Raw genomic sequence first — 6,664 nt, 5'->3', positions numbered from 1 at the left:
GGTGGAGACCTAGACTTATCTCAGATCCATCTGGTTGGCTTTGATGCAAGACTTTTAAAGGCAAAAAGGTAAAGAAGGAGACTTCTCTGTGATTTCACCTTCCTGATAAGGCCTCAGCTGCAGACTTCCTGGCGCCGTCTAGTGATTCGAGGTGTCTTTGGTGATTGCGACTGATCTATGCATGCCTGCAAAGCCGACTAGTAAATCATGGTCTTGTCACGTAGCAACTTCTTTCCAGGAGAGAGCAGAAGCCATGGCTGAGGCATTTTATTTTTTACTTAGAGCTTCTGTGATGATTCAGAAGCTTCAGTTCTTACTTGATCCTCCTGGTGCCATCAATTTCAAGTCCGCTTGGGGCAGCCAGTTAAAGCCACAGCAGTCTCTGCAGTGTGCGGTCATAAATCAAGACATGAGTTTAAGTTAACTTTGTTGGGCTTGCTTTCCTTTGTTTCTGCTTTCCCTCACTTCCCTAGCTGGAACTGCTTATATCTGCTGTTTGAAACTCAAAGAAAGGTGTAGGAGTCTAAAACCATTGCCTACAAACAAGAAACAGGGGACATGGAGAGGTTTTCCTACCCGGGAGGACCCCATAGGGTCCTGCTCGGTTTCAATCCCATAGTGATATCTTAAGCAGGCTGAATCTTTTCTAGTCTTCTTTGACTCAATCCAATTTTCTTTCATACTGGTTTGAATCTTATCTTCTCTGCTTTTCCTGAAGCACAGCTTGAGCTGAGACCCCATCTGCTTGGGTTGAGTGGGAATGGGGACACCCGTTTCTCTTTCCTCTTCCTCCAGGGTCCTGGCATGGGAGAGAGGGGACTGGGGATGTCTCAGTATTCTCCTGGTGGCGTGGTAAGTGTGCTCCCTAAGGATGCTGCTGCTCCTCCAATACCATCTGGCCATGATGCCTCTGCGAGCAGGCATCCCCGTTCCGGCTGTCTCCTGAGGACCCTGAATGAGAGCCTCAGAGGGCTCTGTGGCAACTCCCCAGTGTGCTGCCTGTGACTCACATCACCCACCTCTCCCTCCCTCCCCTCTGCTTTTTTTTTTAAACTTTATTTATTTAACTGGAGGATAATTGCTTTACAATATTATGATGGTTTTGGCCATACATTAACATGAATTTGTCATAGGTATGCCCGGAGAAGGCAACGGCACCCCACTCCAGCACTCTTGACTGGAAAATCCCATGGATGGAGGAGCCTGGTAGGCTGCAGTCCATGGGGTCGTGAAGTCGGACACGACTGAGCGACTTCACTTTCACTTTTCACTTTAATGCATTGGAGAAGGAAATGGCAGCCCACTCCAGTGTTCTTGCCTGGAGAATCCCAGGGACGGGGGACCCTGGTGGGCTGCCATCTATGAGGTTGCACAGAGTCGGACAAGACTGAAGTGACTTAGCAGTAGCAGTAGTCATAGGTATGCCATGTGTCCCCTCCCCTTTAATCCCGCCTCCCACCTCCCTTCCCACCCCATTCCTCTAGGTTGTCTCAGAACATTGGCTTTGGCATGGAAGCATATACATTACCACATGTAAAATAGATAGCCAGTGGGAAGCTGATGTATGATCCCAGGAACCTTCTTTTTTTTTTTTTTTTTTTTAAAGCATAGACCTAAGTGGTGGGTTGCTCTTTTGATCGTGGCTGGTTACAGTAGGGCTGGTGTTTTCACCTTTTGGTCAACTTTTCAGGTAAGCATGTAATCTTAATTCTTGGCACTTCTTTAATTGGTTCTTCTCAATCCTGCCTGCATAGCAGAATTGCCTGAGTTGCCTGAAGGGCTTATAAAAAAATCCACAGCCAGGTCGTATCCTCAGAAATTCTGAGCAATTGCTCTGGGGAAGACCTGAGCATTGGCATCTCCAAAGCTCCCCATGGCAAGTCTAACATGGAGCAGGGGGAGGTTGGGAACCACTGCAGCTAAGGGGTGGGCTTCTTAGGTGGCTCAGCTGTAGCAAGTCCTCCTGCCAATGCAGGAGATGCAGGTTCGAGCGCTGGGATGGGAAAATCCCCCGGGGAAGAAAATGGCCACCCACTGCAGGGTTCTTGCCTGGGAGATCCCATGGACGGGGAGCCCGGTGCGCTACAGTCTATGGAACCACAAAGAGTCAAACATGACTTAACGACTCAACAACAATGACCACCACAACAGGTAAGGGGTACTTTCCTGTGCGCTTTATAGTATGGGCTCTAGGGTCTATTCTGGGACAGCAGGAACTTGGCCTCTCAACATCTCTGTGGAATTGACCAAATGACTTCCTGGGGGAGAATAAGAGGGCCAGTTCTTCATCAGGTAGAGGGACACCAGATCTAGAGGATGAATTATAAAAATTATAGTATTTTTAAAAACTGAGTTTTGCTCTTGTGAAAATCACTTCTACTGTATAATGTTAGAAAAGCAAAAATATTTCTCATGTCTATGAAAAGGAAGAAAAAGAAGATAAACCTAGAGGGTCAAATGTTCTTCATAAACTTAAAATCATTCCTATATGCTTACTTGGCAAAGGATATGTGGACAAAAAAAATGTTACGCCATTTCAGCAAACAACGAGTTATGCCCACCATTAAGCCATCAGCCACAGTAGCCACCCCTGAAGGTGTGCCCTGAGGGGAAATTCCAGATGGAGGAAAAAAAGATACGGCCTAGATAGTTAAGTGAAGGTTGCTCAGTCAGTGTCGGACTCTTTGTGACCCCATGGAGTCCATGGAATTCTCCAAGCCAGAAAACTGGAGTGGGTATCCTTTCCCTTCTCCAGGGGATCTTCTCGACCCAGGAATTGAACCAGGGTCTCCTGCATTGCAGGCAGATTCTTTACCAACTGAGCTATGAGGGAAGCCTCATAGCTAGATAGTTAAGATGCATATCAAAGGAATAATTTCAATGAGCCCAGACTTGAAAAGCATCTTCCCATATATAGAAAAGCACTAAAATCATTAACTTGTGATGTCAATTTTGTATGTGTGTATGATTAGCAATAATCTTTTGATGTTCAGCTACATATTTCTTCCCCCCTACAAAAACTCCTATATATCCTGGCTCTTCCCTTACCTCTTTGAAACAGTTCCTTAGAGCTATCTGAGAGGCTGCCTCCCAGGCTATAGTCAGTCTTTCATTAGTGTCCCTGAATAAAATATAACCTGTAACGTTTAGGTTGTGCATCCTTTTTTTTTTTTTTTCCTTTCACTGACAGCTGTAATGAAAGAAAACAGCCTAGATGTCCCATGAAATGAACCACTGTAAGAACAATGACCAGGGATGTGGAAGAGATGTGATCAAAACCGAATGGGCTTCTGAGAGAACTGAAATGTCAACAAGGCTTGTTCTGGTTGTTCATAAAATAAGCAGTTATGTATTTAAGTGAAAAATCTGCTTGGGACATCACATTCTTCACAGACAGCAAGTTGTAAAAGAGTGTCTTTTGAATATAGCAGAAATTGAGCTCTGAAAAGACAGAAGCACGTGCAAATGTAAGTGTATCTGGAAATACTATTGCTCAAGGTCCTGAAAATGTGGCTAGAAAATGAAAAGATAAATTGTGTGAAAAGTTTTCAATGTTGTGACATTTGCTATTGCAGCCAAGAGTAGATATTTAGTAGTACTAAGATGTAATAATTAGCTTCGTTTATTCACTGTGGGTTTGAGAATTTTTATGATTGAAAATATTTTGGACAGTGTGCCCACGACAGTCACAACATGGGGAAGCAATTAAGAATTCATTTTTGTAATAGAGGAAACTTTCAAACAATTTAATGTTGGTGATGTTTCTGGGATAGAAGATGATGCTAATGTTGGACTTGCCCTTAAAGGTAAGTTTCATGTTGCAAGTTATCTAAGGACACAGTCATTATACCTACTCATTTGCATTATTCAGCAGGAATTGCTCTCTGCTAGAAGTTAAAAATGGAACATGTCACAGATACAGAGCTCAGCACCTGTAAGCTGGATAACCTCCTAGGCCTTGGACCGGCAAGCTCTGTTTGATGAGTTGGACACATAGCATGGCAGTCTCCTCCCTGCAGGTAGATGGAGAGGCTAAGTCATAGCTGAAGCTGAGGAGAAACGGTGAACTGTTGACACAAACTCACATCATCTGAGGAAAAAAATATCTTTGCTTATGTTAAGCAGCAAAGGTTGTTACCACATAACTGGCCTTTTGGGTTAACAAATGCTTTGAATATTTCCCTGCAAAGCCATCCACAGTAGTTATAAAACATGGAGACAGTCATCTGGCATAGTGTTATCTGGTCCTCTTTTCTGTGCTAGAATTAGTTGGTGGAACTACAACTGATGGCCTGAATTCCGTGATGGATACACTGACCATTGACGTGGCTTATTGATCTCAAATTCTGAAGACAATCTCCTACTGTTCTGTGCCTTTTTGTCAGTCCTTACCTATAACATGGAAGGTGATCTATGGTGTCATACAGGATGGAAAATGTAATATGGTGACACCAGAAAGTCAGACTCTTGCAAACATCTTAGCAATTGTGGAAACATTTTTTTTTGGAAACTCTTTGAAAATGCCTATGGTTTTCAATAGCTCCTTTCCAATATTAAACATCCCTTCTTGTCTAGACTATCTGTCAAGGTTGAATTCTGTGTTCATATCAGACTTGAAACAAGATTTACAGTGACATATTGGTGCCAAAGGAAAAGTTGCAGATTTCTGGTTCCAAAATAAAAATCAATGAATTGTGAAAGAAAATATTAGAAGTAGAATATTCCTACTTTTTTTTTTTCCAATTTTGAATTTGAGATACAGTTGTTAATATCATACACGCTTATATTATGTGGCTTGTTTGCAGTCATAGTTCAGAAAAATAGTTTGGTCATTTCCTGGCAGTTGGCTTTTCTTACCAGCAACATAGACCTTTATGTTCTTGGCTTTTGTAGACTGCAGTTTTCAATGATTTTTTTCAACCTATGTCCTTGTGTGGGCAATGAATTTTTTAGTGGCTCTAAAGCTTACCTAACATTTTTCACCATAAGATGGAGCCTATGAATCCTTTTTGGAAAGTCAAGCAATTACTTAATTCTTCCACTAGTGGGAGGACATGCTCTTTCTTTCTAAGTAGGCCTCAGGAAGGTATTAAAAACCGTTTCTATTATATTTTAGATGGTTGACTAAGAGTTTTACCTACTCACTTTTAGGGGCAGTTTCTGAACCTTTTTATTCATAGTTAGAAATAAAGCTTTTTTTGAGAAAATTCATATCCATCTCTTAAAAATGTATCTTTTAATTAGCATGTTGGTTAATATTTACTTTTGAAAGACATATTGCAAATAAAAACTACATTCCTTGATTAGACTAACTTTCGATGATGACAGAGTCTGTTTCTAAAGAACCCCAAACATCAGAATACCAGAAAAGCAGTACACACTGTGCCTGGCCGGACAGCTGGTAGAGCACATTGAGCTCTCCATTCCAAGATGAGTGGATGTCCTTAGGGCAGGAGGATGTTGCTGAGTATTAAGTGATGCATCTTGGATAGTCTCTTTTCACCTGCCTTTGGATTTCTACTCAAGTTCTCTGCAGGCTTTGTCTGTACCAATGGGTAATTACTTGTCTACTTATGTTCTTCTCATCTAGTCCAGGAAGTGGAAATGCAATCTCATTTAGACCCATTACTCAAATCTCTTTTGCCTTAAATTAAATGACTCCTTGCACTTAGGAAGTGTAGTGGCCATTATTTTTCTTAAAAAAAAAAAATGGAGTCTCGTTTATTTATTCATTCAACAGATGTTGATTAATTGCAGACTATATCACAGGCATTGGATATAAACAGTAAGTGAGACAAATTTGTGAAACTTAGTTTAGTTTACATGTGTGTGTGTGTATGTGTAGGAAATATATGGGGAGAGGCATGAGGGTATTTGAGCAGGGCAGATTATATAATTTTTCAGGTGGTGATAAAGTGCCATAAAGAAAATAAAGCATTGATTTTCAACAAAGGTTCCAAAACTGTTTAAAGCTGGGGAGAATAGTCTTAAAAAATGATGGAGCAAATGAATATCCTCATGCAAAAAATGAAGTTAGACTTCTGTCTCATACCATGCACAAAAAGTAACTCAAAATGGGTCAAAGACTTAAATGTAAGAGCTAAAATGATTGAACTCTTAGAGGAAATATGTAAGTGTAAATTTCTGTGACTTGGATTTCACAAAGTTTTCCTACATATGACATGTAAAGTATAAGAAATAAAAAAAGCATTTCAGATATTGAACTGTAAAAATTTAAAGGTTTGTGCTTCACAAGGCACAATTAAGAAAGTGAAAAAGACAATTCACATAATGGGAGGAAATATTTGCAAATCACATATATTATAAGAGTCTAGTGTCTAGAATATTCAAAGAACTCTTACAACTCAGCAATAAAAAGAATGCTCAATTAAAACACAGGCAAAGATACTTTTTCTAAAGAAAATATACAAATAGCCAGTAAGTACATGAAAAAAAGCATGCAGCCCCATTAGTCATCAGGGACATGCAAATCAAAACCACAAGAAGCTACCATTTCACACCCACTAGGACGGCAAAAATACAAGACAGTCCCAAGTGTTGGCAGGGGTGTGGAAAAATTGGAATCCTCATATTTTGCTGGTGTGAATTTAAAATGGTGCAGCTACTTTGGAAAACAGTGCAGCAGTTCCTCAAAAAGTTAAAC

General features: G+C 40.8%; 1 long non-coding RNA gene across 1 annotated transcript; it reads left to right on the top strand.

Moving 5' to 3' along the window:
* The first annotated feature begins 1,588 nt into the window (after nucleotides 1–1,588).
* Nucleotides 1,589–6,219, top strand: LOC120877697. The gene is made up of 2 exons (XR_005724378.1): nucleotides 1,589–1,690; nucleotides 3,191–6,219. It is a non-coding gene; the product is annotated as an uncharacterized LOC120877697 (long non-coding RNA).
* The last annotated feature ends 445 nt before the right edge of the window (nucleotides 6,220–6,664 follow it).

Source organism: Oryx dammah, unplaced genomic scaffold, assembly GCF_014754425.2.
Source record: "Oryx dammah isolate SB20612 unplaced genomic scaffold, SCBI_Odam_1.1 HiC_scaffold_18, whole genome shotgun sequence".
NCBI classification, from domain to species: domain Eukaryota; kingdom Metazoa; phylum Chordata; class Mammalia; order Artiodactyla; family Bovidae; genus Oryx; species Oryx dammah.
This window is presented reverse-complemented; position numbering and strand designations above follow the sequence as displayed.